The following is a 19,932-nucleotide window of genomic DNA, read 5'->3' as shown; positions in this document are numbered from 1 at the left end:
AGATCATCTTTGTCACTGTGCATGACGTAACTCTGCAGAACAGCTGCTAGTAGGCTTTAATGCCATGTCAGTGACATTAACACTGCTTATGATTTTCTTTTATGTTTTCTGACACAGCCCTCCAATCATAAGCATTTCTAAAAACTTACCACAGAAGACGGCAAGGTATTTGCCCACAGGGACTGGACTGGCAGGAACCCAATCAGTCTCTTTCCTGCAGTAGAAATTTGTCATTTCAGGATCCAAAGATGTTTTGAGTGGGCATATTTTCTATTTTTATTCCCTGAGTTATTACAGAATATGAATGTCAATAATAGATAAGCACATCGCAAACAGACTCAGCAAGTTCTGCCTTTTCTGCCCCTGGAGAGCCACCGCTCAAGCAATATCTCAGTGCTAGGGTGACAGTTCTCCCTGGAGGGGGACAAGAGACAAATCCCTTCCACTCCACAAGCCCCCTGGCCTGCACCATCTGATGAATTTATAGTCTCCAATACAGTTAGGTGTGTATAATTCAATGTATTGCTGAAGACCAGTTACTGTATTTTATAGCTGACATTACAGGGGATATTTTTTTCTACAAAATAAAACAATATTTGTTTCCTGAAAGGGAAATGTGCTGTCTGTAGCTATCAGCAGCCAACAGTTGCTGCTGGCTAGAGCTAAAGGAGAAAAAAGAGGTGGATTTTACTTTAGCGATATTGGGAAGAATAATTTATCATTTGTAGTGCTTTTTCAGGATCGGAGGGCCCATTTGAAAGTCACTATACGATGACTGCTTTATTGTACTGTATTAAACAATTGCATTAAAAATAAGGGTTACAGAAGATATCCTGACATGTTGAGTGCTGCAACTGAATCTGGATTTGTACGCTGTATGTGAGTCTGTGTGTAGGGGTGTGGGGAGGGTTGTGGGGTGCGGGGTGCCTATCACTTTGAGGGTCTATAGCTATTTGCCATCAGGATCTGATTCTGTAATTTCCGAGCACTTTACAGAAATTCATCAGTCTGCTCACACAGTATGTCTGTGGGGTAGAAAAGTGAATATGAGTTTGGAGGATTTGGGTTTTCCTTTGCTTTTGGCCCAATTTCAGAGCTTGGGAAAGCACTGATGCACGATTATGTGGCTTGCTACCAGGAAGATAGAGCTACTTTGAAGCATTAAAGGCAAAAAGGACATTCTGAAGAGTACTTGGTGTCAATCCAGAGCTGCAGGTCCGTATCAGAACAGCAAACCAACACCACTGATATCTGCCCCAAGAAGCCTCCATCGGACTTGTCTGGGGCCACAGGAGGAATTTCCCTTACCAGAGGGATTACAGATCAGCTTCTCCTGCCCTACAAATCCCTTGCTTAGAACATTCATTTTTAACTGGTTCATGGGATACTGGTTTTGGAGGTTTGGGTGGACAAAATTTTCTTTTGATAGGATGTATTTTAAGCATATAGTGGACTAGTTAGCATTGCATATCAGGTCAGGTATTAGCTCTTGCAAAGAAAATCACATATACTACTGTCCCGTCATACAGAGACTTCCTATTTATTTTTTTGTTGTTGCTTTTAAGCTAAAGGAAAGGACACCTGGGGTGTAAGAACACGTCTGTGAAGAAAGAGCAATTTTTTTCTACCTCCAGGCATCAGGTTATAAGAAATTATTCTCTTCCATGGTTTACATTTTTGCTGCGAAATAAATGCTGCAGAGGAGTTCAAGGAAGAGCTGTCAATAAGCAGGTAGAAACATCCAAAGGCTGCCCTGGTAGAAAGCTGTGATAATGCTACAGCTTCTACAACAACATTTAAAAGGCCTGTGAATCATCAGCAAATGGGTAAGATGGCTTGTAAGGATGTGGAGACCTTATACGTGCTTTGCACGAAAAAGCATGTACTATTTGCATTTTGCAGCAATATAGTACAGTTATTTGGCCTTTCTGCCATGGTGACCCTGTCCCAGACCTGTTGAAGGTGTATGTGCCTCCAGGTCATGAACCTGCAGTCCTTTGGCAGGTGTGAGACAAGCTATGAGCAGCTCTTGAGAGGACTCAGACGTGGACTTTGAAAGCATCAGAGGATATTTGGAGCACAGCATGCCTAAACCACATGACGGACAGGGTCTGCCACCTCTGGAGTGGTGTGTGATGCAGTGGGGACCTGGGTGACATTTACTGGGTCATTGTGCACAGCTGATCTCCAGGCATCTCAAGTAGACCCGTGTGTCTACAAGTGAGGAAGGCAGCATGTTTTAGGAAATAGCCTGCCTTTCGGAGAAAGCCTCAGCACTTGGGCAGTCCATCAGCCTCTCCATGAGCTCCTGTATCTCTTGCTGCTCACAATTCATTTCTCCCAGGCATTAGCTGTAATGAAGATGGGACGGTCTACAACTTTATGACAGTTCCATTTATTTCTACTATTTTCATGTAAACCCAAGCAACGAGCAGCAGTTGCTTCCTCTACAGCTTGATAAATGTCAGTATTAATTAAAATTGTTCGGAGTAGGGTTGGGTTTTTTTCCTCTCTCTGCACCAGGCTGGCAGGGAGGAGAAACCTGACGGGCAGACGCAGCTGCTGAGCTGTTGACTGGAAATGTCGTCACTGGGAATGAGGCAAAGGAGCGGTAGCTGGTCTCTGACAAAGTGCATTGGAAATAGTGGAAGCGTTTTGTCACTTGCACCGCGCTGCCACTCAGCACAATGTGGGGGAGGATGTCTGGATATGGGTCTTGAACTTAATCCTTTGCTCCCCCGGCTGGGAAGTCTGCAAAGGCAGCTGTTCAGCCCATATGGAGGGGATAGTGCTCCCCCACCACCGCTATCTAATGATGCTTTCCTGACTGACACTACAGAGAGAGCCCTTGATTCAGGAGGGAAGGTCAACATGACACAGTGCCTTTTAGGATGCAGGGGGAAAAAACAGGGGACACCCCCCCTCAGTAAACGTCCCTGTGCCACTGTGTATTTGCATGCACTTTCTTCTGACACCAACCCCACCGGGACGTTCATAAACCCAGTATCTTCTGTCACCCTTGGAGGCACTCAAGCAGCAACCAAAATTATGCTTCAGTGGTCATGGATGTGCCTGTTTCCAACTGTGGCAGGTCTGAATGCAGCCAAGGCACCACTCTGATGGTCGCAGGGCTGGCATCCTCATTTCTGTTACCACTGTGAGCTCAGAGGAGGCCATTACTATCTGCTACAGCTAATTTTCATACAAGATTATGAAATAATTATTTTCTTTTTGATTCCCAAACTTTACTAACAACAGAGGGAAGAAATTCAAGTGAACCCATAGGAATTAAGTGCACATGTTCTGACTTGGACTGAAACGTGCGCTCCATTGTCACTCAGGCACATCTCAACAACCTCCCTAGAGTGTTTTTCTTGCGGGGGGGAGAAAACAGCTGGGCTTGCAGAGCGGGACCCATCCCTCTTTTGCAAAATGTCGTCAAGAAAAAAGATGAACGGTTTTACAAGCACTTTTCCTAAAGTTCTGTGTTGTTCTCTGAGAAACTGAAGTGGAAAGAGTGAGCGGAGACTAGGGAAGACAATAACCTCCCCAGATCAAAGGGTGGATCCTAGTGAATAAAGAGCTGAAAAGGTTTTGGAATTGCAAAATAAGGTTTTTGTAAAACTGCGGTTTTTGTTAGACACAGATGGAGACCTAGGCTTGATTTGCAGAAGCACTTAGTGAAAAAAGGAAATATACTTCCCCCTGGCATCCGTAAAAATCTCATCTACAAACACAGGTGTGGAAATGTAATTAAGTGAATATCACTATTGTAAATGATGACTGAGTTTCATTTCTGTATTGAGCTTTTTTCTGTTTCTTTTTCAGATTTCTGGTACCACAGGCTGTTTCTTCTAAATACCATCTCCTGCAGCTACACCTTTATTCAGGTACAAGCCCTAGTTCCCTTGCTCTTGTTTGAATTTACTGTAATCCTTTGACTGAGCACTGTGTTTGTTTCTGGTGCTGGTCTGTAAAAAGTGTGTTTTTCTAGAAAGACACTGACTTCTAAAAACCTGACATCGGTCATACCAAGTGTAGTAGTCTAAAAAAAATTGCAAGTAGAAGTGCCTTTTACCAGCACAAAAAATAAAAATCAAGACTCTCCCCACCTGTCCTCCTGGTCTAGTCTTACAATGGGTTAGGATTTCTGTCTGTATGCTCAAAAGAAACCTGATTTCTGTAAATTTCTTTTTAATAAAAATGTGTTACCTATGATAAATACATACTGCCTAGGTCAAATGAATCTGATTGTGAAAACATATTGAGCAAAAGTATTGGTAGGATTTAATTTCATCTCTTTAAAAAACCAAAACAAAACACCAAAAAACAAACTGTAGCTATTGAATGCTGGTTTGAATTAAATTCTATTTGTTTTAATAAAAGTGTAGTGGCCTGAGTGTACATATATTTGTTTTAGTGGCAGTGCATTGGATCCAATAAAACTATATTGGCTTCACTGCTTATGTCTCCTTTTCAGAGAAAATGGATTGAATGGAAAAATGAAACAGGCATGAATCAGCCAGCCCTGAGGTCTCTGCTCAACTCCAGCATCCAAATAAACTGGTAAAAAAAAAACAACTGTATTACTAAACATTGCTTTTAAATTTAAATATGTTTTAATGTCAAGGCTGCACATGAGGGGTTTAATTGCCTCTGTAAAAGAGAGCAGTTTTCAGAACCAGACTTGGCTGTGGAGGGTCAGTGCATCTGCTGGCGGCTGCAGAAGTAGAAACCTAAGCTGGCTTTGGCTCTCCATTCTGCTGGTGTAAGTCAGGCTGGTTCGCAATAAAGGCACTCAGCTGATCGCCACATATCTGTGATAGTGCAGATCGAGTGTCAGCAGCCTCGGCGCAGGGGCACCTCTATCCAAAAGTGCAGGCACACGCAGCACGGATGTAAATCATGTCCGCATTGGGTGCTAGCTGCCAGGGGCTAGCATTCCCGCGGGGGCCCGTCTGCTGCAAGGGTTTTATATGCACTCCCCCAGGAACGGTCACTTCTGTAACCTGGAGGGAACGCTATACTCATCTACTTTTGCACCAGATCTCACAAATGTCTGTGTTTTCTATGCAGCAATAATACCTGTACGTGTTACTGCAGGTAGGAAAGCCACCAGAGGCCAATGAGGGGCTGATCTGAGGCATGTTCACAGTGGCTTTTCAGAGTGATATGCAGTAGCTTCTGCTAAATGGTAGTAAGGACATGCTCAGCAGAAAGTCTTAAGTAAGTTAAAGTGTGATTTAGCCATTTGTTTTACATTTGCAAACTACACTGTCCCCAGTTTTTAATGAGACCTGGAGAGAGCAGCTCTGCGCAGCTGGTTGATGCTCATGTTGAACACGGGAACTCAAATCATCGCTCTCTCGCATGCATTTGTTTGTTTGCAAAATCATTGTCACCCTTGTGTCGACACTCCTAAAAATGTCACCAGGTGCCCTTTCTAAATTCCCTAAATTGAATTAGAAAAGGAAAAGGCATCCTGTCCTTTTCCAAGCTTCCCCAGTGCCGCCTTTACAGCCAATGCAACTGAGGGAGAGCTCCACACCTCTGAGGTTAGAAAGGACACTTCACTCTCAGTACGGCAAGCACCATCTGGATATTTGCTAAGGGGTGAAATGGATGCTGTTGGCTGGCCTGGCTTCTCACATACCTTAAATTGCTGTAAGCTGACAACCCAACCTGAGTAATGCTTTGTTTGATGCCGTGCTTCCTTTTAGGTGACTGGAATCAGGTCGTGTGAATCCAAATCTGCATGTTATTCCTTCGTGAGAAAACATGATCTGCATCAACTCATTTACAGTTTTTGCTGAACTGGGTGCCCCTGGGACTGTGGGAGCCAATCCAAGTGAGGAGAATTTGGCTGCAGCAGTAGTTTAGCTGTGGGAGAGGAGATGGCTGCCGGCTTCTCCAGCCCTGGCTCCTCAGAAAACTGTGAATGAAGAAATAATTCAAAGAAAAGCAAAACAGCTGTTAGTGAAGCAATATTCTGGTGAAAATCCAGCTGAGGAGTGGGTTTGAGAGTATTGCACTGAGCATCACCAACAAAATCCCCATGACCTTGTGGAACTGGAATCTAAGTTATATGCACTGCAGTCAGTTCATACATTCCAGGAGCGAGCTGTCTCCCGAGCACAGGGTGGCCAAACCAGGTTTGTGATAGTTGTGAGGGCTTCACCACCATGCACATGATAGTGGTGAAGATCGCAGACCTCATGAAGCATCTAGATAATTGATTTGAGAGTGCTAGGGAAGATCGGTTGGTGCCAGTAAATAAAAAGACTTCATGGGGATATTCTCTGAGATGCTCCCTGCACAGACCTGTGCAGAAATGCAGATACCTGTGAGGAGCTGAGAGAGGAGTTTGGGTTTTTTTAATTTCCTAAATTGGAAATTCTTGCAGGACCCTACCTGGGAAAAATGGGCTCTACCAAAATCAAATAGGACCAAGTAGTTGGCACTTATAGTGTAAAGGGTTAAAGGAGAATTCTTAACTAGAAGCTGGAATAAATCTGGGTGCAGAGGAGTACACAGTGTGAAGTGACACCATCTCCAGGGGTGACAACGTAAATTCTGTATCAGAAAGGGATTGGATAAATTAAGGGAAGACAAATCCCACCAGGGCCATTAAATTCTATTGTCCAGTTCCTCCCGGTTGCTGGAAGCTGGAGGTGTAAAGAGGGGATTTATCAGAGGCGCCAGGTCAGGTGGTGGAGATGGGTCTTCACAGCCTCTTTTCTTGATGCACGATCCCCACACCAGAGTGATGGAGGTGGTGAAGGAGAGATCTTTAAACCACCTGCCCACTGCAAGATCACCTGCCTTGGCCCCATGTCCCCCCCACAGTCCATCTCTGCCCCTTCTCACCTGCCACCCTCGCTCCCCCATGGCCACTATGCAGTGCCAGCATCTCATCCCAGCCTCCTCTGGCCAATCCTCCGCCTTACGATGAACAGACACCGACAGCTTTTCTGATGACCTGGGGACTTTGCAGCCACCTGAGCAGCTCATTCAGGGATCTTCTGCACTCTTTATCCTCTGCCCAGTCATGTGGGAGATGCCTTGTTTGAGTCCTAAATATGTTTCACTTAAGTCATGATGATGGTGTACTAAAGTGCTGTAATCTTTGCTAGGTCTCTCTTTACATTGCTGTAATTACCATAATAAGCTGTTTTAACTGGCTCTTTTATAAGTAACAGCAACATAAAAATATCTCAGCATGTTTTCCTTTAATGAGCTACAACTTCTGTGTAATCTTCCCTACACTTTCCTCAGGGTCTCTGTTTGCGATGGATGCGGCATAGTTTTCATCTCCTCCCAATCATCATGCTACTTCACCTCTGAGCTAGCAAGCTGGCCCTGGGACCCTTCGCCAGGCTTTGTCTGGGCTGCTCCAATCTGGTAAATGCAGTGGTGGTGATGCTGAGTGATGCCAGCATGCGGCACAGGAGCATTCTCCCTGCTAGGCCCCTCCACTAGCAGAAAAGTTTTTGGGAAGCCTCAGGGAGCAAGTCGACTTTGTGGGTATCACGACCAGCTCAGTCGAGGGAGGGGAAGGAACATTTGCCGCCATGGCCATGGGCCCTGCCAGCATGTGGGTCAGACCGCCCGGCTGCTGTGGATGCCGCAGGGAATGTGTTACCATCACCCACATCTCGTGTCCATCTAAGGACACCAGCAGGAAAAGTGATGACAAAAAGGATTGATACCCAAATGCTAAGGCAGAAGTTCGGTGCCGGGGCTGGTAACTGATACAAGTGACTACAGACGAGCTGTGAAGCAGAAAGGGTTTTGACTATGCGGCACAGGGATTTGAGGGACAGCTGCGGAGAGCTTTCTCTGTCATTGCCGCTGGCAGAAAGCGCTAACATGGTCGGGCAGTGCCTCCGCTCCAGCCATCCGTTCACGCCACTGCCACCCAGCTCCATCAGACTGGTCTCGAGGAGTGCCTCTGCCCCTCGGCCCTCGCCCCCCGAATGCTGCTGCGGGAGAGCCAGCACACGGGTGTGGAGCACGGTCCAAAAAGCCTCAGTCAATTATACCACCGTAATATCACATCAGCGAACTCACAGTTTGACTGCTTACGGCAGATGGACGAACACTTGTCGGTTATCTGGTGCTGAGCGAGAGGCAGATTTATTTCCAGAGCTTGCGACTCTCATTTCTCCCAGCTGAAGCTGCAAGGCAGAGTGTGCATCTGTGATATGTTTTTTTTTCAGGCGCAGCTATGTTGCAGTGAGGTCTGTCACCAAAAGCAATGGGATTTTTGGCGTGTTTATATGGGGAAGGCAGAAAGGAGAGTGGAAGGCATCTCTGCTTTCCATAGCACTGGAAGCTGCTTGAATTCACAAAAGCATGAACTGAATTTCCAAATCTCAGCCAGTCCCTGTGTGCACTGACAGCTGGTTCACCAGCAAAGGACTGCAGAGCCCTGTAAAGCAGGGTGAAAAGCACCGGGTATCTGCATTGGGGTGATATTAATGTGCACCCTAAAAATAAAGGAAACCGTGAATTGCCACCTTGGAGCTGGCCAAGGGTCCACTCAACCCTGTCTCCAGTCCTGGCCATCAGCAACACCAACTGTTTCAGGGGAATGGAAGGAAACCCCTCAGAGTCAGCTGCACTGGTCTCTTGAGTAAGGCTGACTTAAAACCTGAAAGTAATGCACAGGCTACAGAAGTAACTGCACTTGCTACAAAAACAGCATCATATGCTTTCTGCCAACATTTCTCCAGCAAGACATCAGTGCAACATGACAACTGCTAGCAGGCAGGATCTAACAGGGACTGAAATATATTCCGAGGTGTGAGATTTACTGAAATCTGTAAAGCAGCATCTGCAAGAACTTCACTTACTAGCCACTCAACAAGGCTCTTTTATTTCTCGAATATCTCCTTGTAGGAAATTTGGAAAAGATGTACAATTTGCAAATGACAATACCGCTGCTAAGGGATATCTCCTTTTTAAAAATGCACTATAAGATTTTATACTTTACTGAGTTTTTCTTTAAGGGATGGGTAACATTTGTTGGAAACTAGTCCTGAACTCAATCAGCTGAACTTTCAGTTCTTTCATCTTTAAACCTGGCCATGGAGGGTTATTAATACCTCCTGACTGGACAATGTTTTTGGTAGAAAGACCAGTGGAAAGTACACATCAAAAGGGTACCAATTTGCTAAACAATTTTCTTTGTTAATTTTTGATGTGGTCTGGCTTAGAATAACAGAAGTAATTTCATTTGGAGCAGGTAGAATATTTTGAGATGCCACTTTCCATGCCCCCCCCCGCCCCGAAGAAAAGGTAACATAAGCAAAAGAGAAAAAAATCAGGCACTGTGCTTATTGCAAGGAAATCTGTTTATGCATGATTTGAAATCAGAGCAGAGTTTCACTTCATTCTGTCTTGTGTTGTTGTGTTTCATATTTCATGCTTTAGTTAACACTTATTTAGTCTACTTCTAGAGGCTGTGACAGGTTGTCCCAAAAGTTTTTAGACTTGCTGAGCATACTCTCTACAGAGCATATCAAAACGAAAGGAACAAAGAATTCATTCATCTTTATGCAAAAAAAAATTAATATTTTAAAGACCCAACCTTTACTTCTGACATCGTAACATGAAACACGTAAGTCATCAACATATGAGTTACCAACAGCTTTGAAGGAAACAAGACAATTTTGTGTGGAATTTTCTTTCCATAATTCAAAGAAATACAAGGGGAAGAAATTGGTTCTCCTCCTGAATTTTGGTGAAAAAAAAAAAACCAACAGTGCTATTTCCCCCCCCAAAATTCCACTTTTCAGTCAATTCTAATTTTAGCCAGTCTCAGGGACTTTATAGAAACTTTTCCTTCTTCCTAGTCACATCTCTATGGGGAAGGAAGATATGACCAACCCGTAAGGGTCAGTCCTGTGCTTGTCAGGTTGTGCTTTGGCTACTTCATATGCTGACCAGGTCCAATTATATCAAAAACATTTTAGAAATGTGGTAACACCATTGCAACCATCAGCGCACAGAGGATCCTTTGGGAAGAGGAAAGCAATGGGTGGAGGTGAACGCATGTCGCCAGGACTGTGAAATTCCGACTGTATTTCTTCCTGTTTTCCCAAGCCAGGCACTCTGGCCCTCGCCACAAGAAAACACCAATCTCATGGATTCGAATGAGCGTCTTGCTTTGCCATGTAGGCGTGACAAAGGGCGCTACATTTATTTTGGCGCAAAGGCCCTGCTTCTCCCTAGCTTAGTCCCGGAGCAGTCAGTGTGACTCTGGAGCCTGCACAAGCCAGGGTGGTTTTAATGCACCACTTCTACCCAGATGATACCCTCGCCCCCCGCCTCAAGGATTTCCATCAGGATCTGACAGCTGGGCATCAGCTGGGCTGACTTGGACCCTAATTGTGTTTCTTGTGCTGGTGGCTGCTAGGAGGAGGGCAGAGAGATGCACCGGGGGCTCCCCCGGGCTCCTGGCTCCCTCCTGCTTGGGGATGTTTTGCCTCCCAAGTCTAGGAAATGACATCAGTGCTGAGCACACCCCCGCTGTTTCCCAGCTCCTTTATAAATCTGCCACTAAAACGCACAACAGAGGGGTCCTTTAAAAACCATGGGAGAGAGACTCTGCAGCAGTCATTTGATTTCTAGGCTAATTAAAGGCGTGCACAGAGACACACTCACACACACACCTGCTAAATAATCAGGCAGGCAGTGCGGCACTACATTTTCATTACTATCTCTGCCCCCCACCCCATCCCTGTGTTCGATGCCCCAGGAAAGGCAATTACCCAGTTCGCTTTCCTCAGTGCCTACCTACAGCTCAGGAAACACTTCACCAGACGGGCAGTGCCCGATGCCTAATGACGTCCTCAATCTTGCTTTATAGATGTAGCTGCAAAAAAAATCTTTTTTTTTCCTGGCTGCATCCCTGCTTCTTTGGATTTTATCTATTTGGTCACCCTGTGTGTTGCAAGCAATGTATTTTTTGTGGTTAAAAAATAAAACAAGGACCGGGGTGAAGACTGGCATTTCTTCTACCGGGGAGCACTGCTGCTCACTTGAGCTGACACTGAGCACACTCATCCCCAGTCTCTCCTGCTCGCCTTTGCCATTGAGGAAATTCAATCCGCTGCCATGTCATTGTTATAATAATCTCCAGCTCCTGGACACCAGTCTGAGTATGACAGTCACACAAAACCGATGTCACACTCATCTCGGGCAGGCTGTGTTTCAATGGTACATCTTCATTCCATGTGGCTGCTGCACTGCCTTCTACTCGTCATTCCCCTTTGTGGTGGCTTGGGGCTGGGCAGCGTGAGGAAGAGGAGCTGGCCGTGGCACTCCTTCCTGCTACGGCTTTTCTAGACCTGACTTCTTTTTTCTTTCTCCCCCAGAGCAAAATTCCTCACTTGTGTTGGTCACTACAACCTTGTTCTGTGCTCTGACCTTGGCCACATGCAAAACGTGGGATGCTTTTCAGGTATGTCCCCGTAGCTCCTCCGTTCCTCTCTGAAAACTTCCAGTGTCTCCTCTTTTCCAACCCAATCAGGTTTTTAAGAACTTTCTTCTCTCAGTTTCAGGCTCTTTGCAGTCTTGCTTCTTTCTATTTATTGCTCTTGATTCTTTCAAGGAAGCCAGCATTTCCAGATTCCATTTTTTTAACAAAACAGCTCTCATTCATTTTTCAGTACTGTATCTTATGTGCAGGATATCGCTCTTGAATTATCCACAGGGCCTTGGTTTCTTCCTGTCCCTCCTCAGCTTTTACCATGAGAGTTTGTTCTATTAGTGGTTCAGAAAAGGGGCAATTGGAATAAATGAAATTTATTTTAAAATACAGGTTCATGCTGTGCTTTTTTTTTTTTTTTCTCTGCCTTTTATATGCTGGATGCATTGTTGGTTTATGAGCTTTTCTAAACAGCAGCTATGTCTTTTTAGACACGCAAAGAATAATTCAGGGTAATTCAGCCTGATACTGCAGGTGTCCCTCCCAGCTGAGGTCTCCTTCAGCAAGCGCTGCCAAGGGGGATAGGTGCTCATTAAGACCCTCTTGGCTGCCAGTCAGCCGGCCCGAGGCAGCCGGCCCCACTTTACGTCAGGAAGAAATGGCTTATGGAGGATTCTCGCTGCTGAGGTCTCAGGGAGTACAGCTGGGACCTGCTGGGTCTAGTGTGTGGGCATGTGAGTATTTCTTGTCCTTGCCTTTGGTCTAATGCAATTGAGGCTGTGCTGCCCCAGAGGCTGGTAGGACCGTGGCAGGTGGGGATGCTTTCTCGGCGATGCCATTGCACCAGGCAGGTTTGGGATGTCATGAGATGGGGCTTCTGCTGGGATTCTGCCCTGCCCTGAAGAAGCACGGCTCTCTTGCATTAATTTGGTGCTTTCACATCACCTAAGATCACGGCTGAGAAATGCAAAGGCCTGTGAAAATGAAGAGCAGAAGGAGAGGAAAATATTCCTGTGGGTTTCAGAGGCAACTGCCACTGGAGCGGCGAGCACCATTGTCAGCCTGACAGAAATGAGCCCTTCTTTTGTGATTCCAGACAAAACTGGAGCTGATTCTTTGGCCATGTGCTGCTTTTACCTCTGCCTATCCACACATGGATGCGTTTGGCCCTCCAGAAGGGTATTCGTCAACCCATAGGGCAGAGCACACAGGCATGGGAAAATGGCTGTGAAATCACTAGAATTTCAAACACAAACCCAAATGGTACACATATATCTCACCCCTCATACACCTGCACTAACAAACAAGATGAATGAAAACAATAACCAAGCTTCCCAAGTTTCGCCTAATTTTTATTGGGTTTTACAGTAAAACAATTACAGAAATGCTATCTGAGGTGGTAATTTCTTGAAAAGGATATGTAGCTCTCTAGTTAAAGCCCACTTTAACTGAGAAGTCCTGCTCTAAAAACCCATCCTCTGCTCAAATTTGCATGAACATATTCAATGATTTTATCTGACTATGTAAGTTGAAGGAAGAAGGGTAAGCACCAGCGTGAAAGGTAGCAAACACCCATTAAGAGCTAGTGTCCCATTAAGACCTGGCTAGCTGACACTGACTTGTTTCTGGTTCTGTATTTTTTAATCATCTCTCGCATCCAGGGACAGAGACAGGGATTACGTTAAGTGGACTAGTGTTGCTGGTGGTTTGAAAATGGATTCCCTTTGCCCAGACTTCATTGCTCTTTTCTGTTTTCTTTCTGCAGACATTAGAGCAGTGGAGCCTGGCTTGCATGAATGCCCACGGAAAGCCCATTTGAAGTTTGCACGCTTGAATACTGCCATATAGCAGAAGTGCTGGGCTGAGATGACATAGCTCTACCAGAGCCTCGAGCTTAAACTTGCCTAATGAGGGACAAAAATTCTTCATCCACCACTGCTGTGACCATTTCTCTTCATTCTGTGCTCTGCAATTAGTACATTTAAAAGGGGCACTGCTTAACACAGTGGGGGTCCCAGTTCCTCAAGACATTTTTCTAGAGCCCAGGCACACAGACAAGTGAACGAGGTTTTGACTGTGCCATTGGCAACCTGGCCCAGGAATGCAGGTGTCATTATTTCAAGTGAATGTAACAAAAAGAAGATTTCATTTCAGCTCTGCATGTAGACAACAGAGATTGAGGTACAACCACTTTTCCAGGGCTGAAGCTTTGAGGAAAACCCCTCCAGCAGGACAAAATTTATATTATCAATCCAAATCTCTTCCCCGATCACAAAATTTGCATCCCTGCAGATGGAGAAAAAAACCCAACCCCGTGTGACACCACTCATGATGAACTCAGCCCCCTTTTGAACAGGCAGGTTGAAATACTTGTAACAGACCCTTCACAGTCTATCTGACCTGTTAGGAAAGAAGAAAGATAATAAATTGGACAAGTAAATTTGAATTACAAATAAATTAGAGGAAGCCACAATCAAGGTACTGACATTTGGTAAGCGAAAAAAGAAAGCTTTTGTGCGGGTAAATTATCTACTGCGAATTATTTACTCAGCTCTGCTGTGAAGAGCTCTCAGGATGGAGCAGACAGAAGCAGGTACTTTGTTTGCTGGTTCAGGCTTCTGGTCCTGGGAATCAATCTTTAACCATTAAAAAAACACTGCTGCCTTTTCAAGTGTAATTTATTCAATAAGATGCTTTTTTTTTTCCAGGATGCTGCAGAGATTCTTGATTTTCATTTGTCTTTGTCTGGAGATGTGAAATAAGTTTGCCATATTGTCCATTTCATGCTAATTTCTCAATATATTCATATATTCATTTTGGATATGGGATTTGTGAAGGGCTCTGCTGACTCTCAGACACTGCTGTTAAAAATGGAGATAAACCTGCTGAAGATAATTTAACTCTATTTCTGTATAGCAGGTAATATTAAAACTAACGGCATATGAGAGGAGCTGTGGGGGGTGTTCACTTCGAGAGCTTTCTAACATTTGTGAAGAGCAGTGGTCCTTGGATGGGGACCGGGGACCCCTGGCTCCCACTCCATGCTGTGCTGCCAACACGCTCGACCTCTGCTTGAGGTGTTGCCGGTTTGGGGCAAACCACGCTACCCCTCTCAGTTCAGCCTCCCTGTTCCCGGGAGACCTTATGTCTCATGCGGATCTCATTTCATACGCACAAGTAAAATGTTCTCCAAAGGCATGGGTGCCTCTCGATCCAGCCCAGGCAGCAGCTATCTTTCTGCTGCTTTCAAGCCAATTCCTTCAAACCAGGAGCAGCGTGTCATGGTGGCAGAGTGAGGCACGACATAAAGCCTGGGGCTGGAATAACAGCACCATAAAGGTGCTCCCTGGGACACAGATGCAGGCATAGCAGCATGTTTTATACCTTCTGTGTCTTTATCTTCCAACTTTATATACACTTTGGGTTGCCACTGGGTTATTTTTAGGTCTTTTCAGGAACATATATTTCTGCAAGAGCTATTTCTGGGAGCTCTGCCAAATTGGAAACTGTAGTAACATATACATCCCCCACAAGGATGTATACCAAACAGCTACTGCCATTTTCTTCCTTGCTACTCCTCGCAGCCCCTGGGGAGAAGGCACATCAGTCTGTAGGATGTGTAAAATAAATGTGTCCCACAAATCTCTGGAAGAGCATGGTGCCCAGCAGAGCCGCAGGCACACATCCCTGCTGGAAGCAGCATGCATGCACCCATCACCCAGCCAGGCTCTCCCTGCGCGGATGCTGCTGCGCCGAGAGCAGCAGGACTGCTTTGGGGGTGTGAGGGAAGGGCAAGAGGGAGCAATGTTGGGGTACAGCTCCCACTGTCCCCTCAGAGCTGTTCTGCTCTGTGTTCTGATGTGGTGGACAAATCGGATGGGACTTATTCATGTACCAGGCTGTGTGAAGCTGTTTGTCTGATAAGCAGGCCGTGCAATGACTGCAGTAACTACAGATGTTGTGGCTTGCAGGGTTTGGAAATTCCTTGTGTTAGAAATGTTGGCCTGGGTTTGGAGTCCTGGAATTTCATCTGGGAGCATCTTTCCATTTGTCAAAAATGTGTTGTGGGAACCGACCAGCAAATCTGAGTTTCTCTGGGTTTGGACGCACTTGCAAGGGTTTGATGCAGCATTGGAAAGTGCAATGGGCAAACAGATCCCAGGCACTGCTGCGGCCGGGCAGAAGCGTGGCCCTGAGCACAGAAACAAATCAAGCCTCTTGCAGTTGACTCGCATTTTTTCAGGGTTTGAACCATTCTGTACTTGGTGTAGTAGGGCATAGTGTTTTGAAATGTGACCAAAGCTACAAAGCACAGTTGCTTCTCTCTCCTAATCACTGGCAATGCTCTAGAACTAACAAAAAGTAACTAAATCCTCTTTCACGGCACCATCTTTTCCCAGTTTGGGTGTCAGGATTTTGCTGAACGCATCTTAATCATGTCTACGAGCCATGATGCTGTCAGCATTACAGGGAGAATTTTTTTACTGTAACACTGCCTTTTTCCTTTATCACAAAAGTATGGATCAGCTAAATTCTGCTGTACATAGGGGACCAATTTTCCAGAAAAGAAGTCAATAGAGAAAAAGAATTTAAATGCTAAATTAACCCCCCAACAAAAGCAATGTTTTAGCCTAATGCATCCTCGACATCCAGAACAAATTTTGCTAAGAGAGAGTTTTATAAGGAATCTGTGTCAAAGTAGATCTATTATCTGATAGATAAGTAATGGGCTTCATCAGTCATTTCTATCCATGGGAAGGGGGCAAAGGAGGGAAGAGAAAAGTGAGCCTGTTGGAAGGCTGTCTGTTGGAAGCATTACCCAGACAGTGAGATTGCATGTCTGCCTGCAGACTTGAAAAGACACAGATCATCAGATACCAGCGCATGCCTTTGAAAACGGGTCATAAACATTATAGGAAAGGATACAAGGACAAAGAGAGTAGCAGAGCTTTAAACTGCAGAGGTTATTTAAGTGTGTGTATGTACGTGTGTGTGTCTGCATATGTGATAAACAAGCAGGATAAAGAACTCAAATCTGTCAAACAACGATATTGAGTTAAAGGCTTGTTTATAACAATATTGCTCGACACTCCTCTGCCTCCCTCCTTGAAGCTGTGCTGGGACCTATATTAAAATACACCATACAGTAGCATCTAAAATACACGGGGGAGCCGAGGAGGCATGGAGCAATGGGAGTCGTACCAGATAATGCGTCTCTCCATAGCAGTAGCTTGACCCATTCCCAGGTGCTGGAAGGTAGTCTGTCTGCTCCATGAGGTTGTCAGCATGCTCCTGACCTGGGACAACAACCTCTCCCTCAATCAGCCCCATGGAATGGTTTAGGAGTCAGCACAGGTCTGGGACAACAGGCAGTTTGGATGCTATCACACCTTTCTTAGAAGGTGACCTTGTTTAGAAAATGATGCATTTCAGCGCATGAGCGTTGTACATATGTGTCCTGGTTTCAGCTGGGATAGAGTTAATTGTCTTCCTAGTAGCTGGTACAGTGCTATGTTTTGAATTCTGTATGCGAAGAATGTTGCTAACACTGATGTTTTCAGTTGTTGCTAAGTAGTGTTTAGTCTCAAGTCAAGGATTTTTCAGCTTCTCATCCCCAGCCAGCGAGAAAGCTGGAGAGGCACGAGAAGTTGGCACAGGACACAGCCAGGACAGCTGACCCAAAGTGGCCAAAGGGGTATTCCATACCATGGGACGTCACGTCTAGTATAGGAACTGGGGGGGGGGGGGGGGGGGGATCGCCGCTCGGGGACTAGCTGGGTGTCGATCGGCAGGTGGTGAACAATTGCACTGCGCATCATTTGTACATTCCAATCCTTTTATTATTGCTGTTGTCATTTTATTAGTGTTATCATGATCATTATTAGTTTCTTCTTTTCTGTTCTATTAAACCGTTCTTATCTCAACCCACAATTTTTACTTCTTTTCCTGATTTTGTCCCCCATCCCACTGGGTGTGGGGGGGAAGTGAGTGAGCAGCTGCATGGTGGTTAGTTGCTAGCAAGGGTTAACCCACGACAACATGAAGCGATGCCTTCCAAATGAAATGGCATGATTTGAACCCTGGCTGTCATCCTTCCACACACCACCACCAGCTTCAAGGTAAAAAATGGTCAATAAAAGTCTTTTAGTGGCATATTGGTATTTTTGGCTGCTGCTCCCTCCTCTGCTCATCTCACAGTCACTTGGAAAAGGGTTTAAACCAGTAGTGGCTTCACTAACACTTCTTCAGGAAAACAAAGTGAAGTAACTGGAATTTAAGGAGCTGGTGAACTGTGGGAGCAGTGGGTTTCTAGAACCTCTTTGCATCTTGCTGTCCATAACAGGGCTTTATTCCTCTTGTGACTCAGGGGCAGGAAATGGGAATCTGATAAGAAAATACGTCAGTTTGTTCATATTGCAGGAAGCCAGAAACTGAGATGGGCAAATATCGTGTGCGAAGTCTTAACACAGTGTGACATATCAGAACCACATCATGCTCAAAACCCAGCAGAAATGAAGATGTTCGACAGTTTGAATTAATTGAAAATAGAGAGTATTTCTGAGCCATTTGCTTAGTGCTGTCTTTATTAGAGATGTTGCTTTTCCCCTCCAAAATATGTAAGCATGTGTCATGGTTGTAAGGTAAACAGTGTGCGCTCAACACTCAGACATCCTCTCTGTGGAGGGAAGGAGCAGCCCTGTGAAAGACCTCCCACATGTTCCGGGAACGTAGCCTCAAGCACCTGGGGTCTCAAAGGGAAAAATATTTTACATATTGGAGAGCACATGGAGCCCACTGAACACATGTACACACATACTCCAAAATCCCCTATGTACTTGCCTCCAAACAGACTGTGATATTAATAATAATCTGCCAAAACCAGTATATACTGTAGGCTGTAAGCTCAACCTCAGCTTTAGTCACTCACCTGGCCTTTGCAGTCATGGAGGGATGTCCCACCACCAACAACAACTCCATAGTGGCTCAGTCCCTTTTCTCTGGTTGTAGCCTCTTCCTCTCCAATGCAGCCATACAATGAAGTGCAAAAGATTTACTCCAGTTCTTGGGGCACTGTATTTTTGAGACATCTGATCCTTGAAAGAAAGAGAGGAAGGCTTTCTTTCTGGAAAAGGGGACACTGAAAAATCAGAAGGCAAAAAGTAGTTTTATGTGTGCTGTCATTCTCCCTCTCTGTGTAACCTTGAATGTAGGAAGAGGCATTGGTCTCACGGGATGTGTCAGCACACCCCAGCTGAGCAATGCCTAAAGACAGCATCCACTGAAGACATGGACGCCCCTGGCAGCCGACGCAGAGGACAGTCAGGCTGGTGAGGGAGTGTGCTGCCTCAGGGTGAAACAACACCCGGGGAAAGCAGTAGCTCTGGCACAATCTGCTGGCATTCGTATAAATACCATAAATGTTTCCTGTCTCCTCCGCTCCCAGGCCTTTCTCCCATCCTGCTGGCTATGGTGCAGCCCCAAGGCTGCTATATGAGTGTCAGTTTTCTGTAGATTGTTCACCAGATGTGAAGAGATACACAGCGAGTTGTGCCCATGGCAGGCTGGCCAGCCTAGGGCAGTCCAGGCTCTCCACGAGGTGACCACAGAGGGACTCCAGAGCTTCTCTTCATCTTCTGCCAGGTGAACGTGACAGTCCTCAGATGCAGCAGGACCATTGTGAAGCTGCCACGCATGGGATCCAGGATTAATGCACACTTAAGGCATTGCAAGTGATATTTTCCTAGCAGATGGGCTTAAGCACCACTTTTAAAGCTACCGTAACAGTGAGTGACATAGGGAGGTTACAGAGCTACAGAGGAGCTTCAGACTATTATGATTTTTATTGCTGACCGCAGTTGTCCTAGTTTCAAGAGGCAAGGCTGATGAAATTTATTGCTATATTAATAATCTTCATCATATCCTTTTTTGCGGATCCCTCTTGCATGTTTCTTTAAAACCCATGAGATCATCTGCTGCCTGTTAATGGAAAGCAGTTTATTTTGAAGGAGGATGAACTGACAGATTTTTGTTCCCATGAACTGTATAAGAAATCTAACAAACCAGATGCAGATGGATCAATATGGGCTGTTCTTTATTTATCACCCCCTGCCTTCCTCACTTTATTTTTATGGCTATTAAAGATGCTATCATTGATACACCATTTTTGACTGTGTCTATATAATGTATACACTGGACAATGCCGCCATTGATATTCATGTAAAATGCTGGGGTATTGAATGACCTAGGAAAGCGGTGCAGCCTGTCTTTCATTTCCGCAGCACTAGGTTTAGCTGGGGCTGGATCTCTAGTGAGTAACATTTCTGTTACGCTCCAGGAGGTGCGAGGGAAGTTTGATCTTTGCTCTGGGTATTTCTGCACTTTCAAGTGTGCTTGAGTTTTCCTTGAGGTGGGACTTTAGCCGGCGAGTTCTTGGGCTCTCTGCTTCATTAAAATCATTCTCTTTGGGCTTATGATCACCAAGAAACACAGCAGTGCTT

The 19,932-nt window shown here is 45.3% G+C and overlaps 1 long non-coding RNA gene across 1 annotated transcript; it reads right to left on the bottom strand.

Moving 5' to 3' along the window:
- Window positions 1–17,989: 17,989 nt before the first annotated feature.
- Window positions 17,990–19,359, bottom strand: LOC115339081. Its single transcript, XR_003922635.1, has 2 exons — window positions 18,363–19,359; window positions 17,990–18,176 (listed from the first exon to the last, which is right to left on the bottom strand). It is a non-coding gene; the product is annotated as an uncharacterized LOC115339081 (long non-coding RNA).
- Between the last annotated feature and the right edge of the window lie 573 nt (window positions 19,360–19,932).

Source organism: Aquila chrysaetos, chromosome 3 (genome assembly GCF_900496995.4).
Source record: "Aquila chrysaetos chrysaetos chromosome 3, bAquChr1.4, whole genome shotgun sequence".
Taxonomy (NCBI): Eukaryota; Metazoa; Chordata; class Aves; order Accipitriformes; family Accipitridae; genus Aquila; species Aquila chrysaetos.
This window is presented reverse-complemented; position numbering and strand designations above follow the sequence as displayed.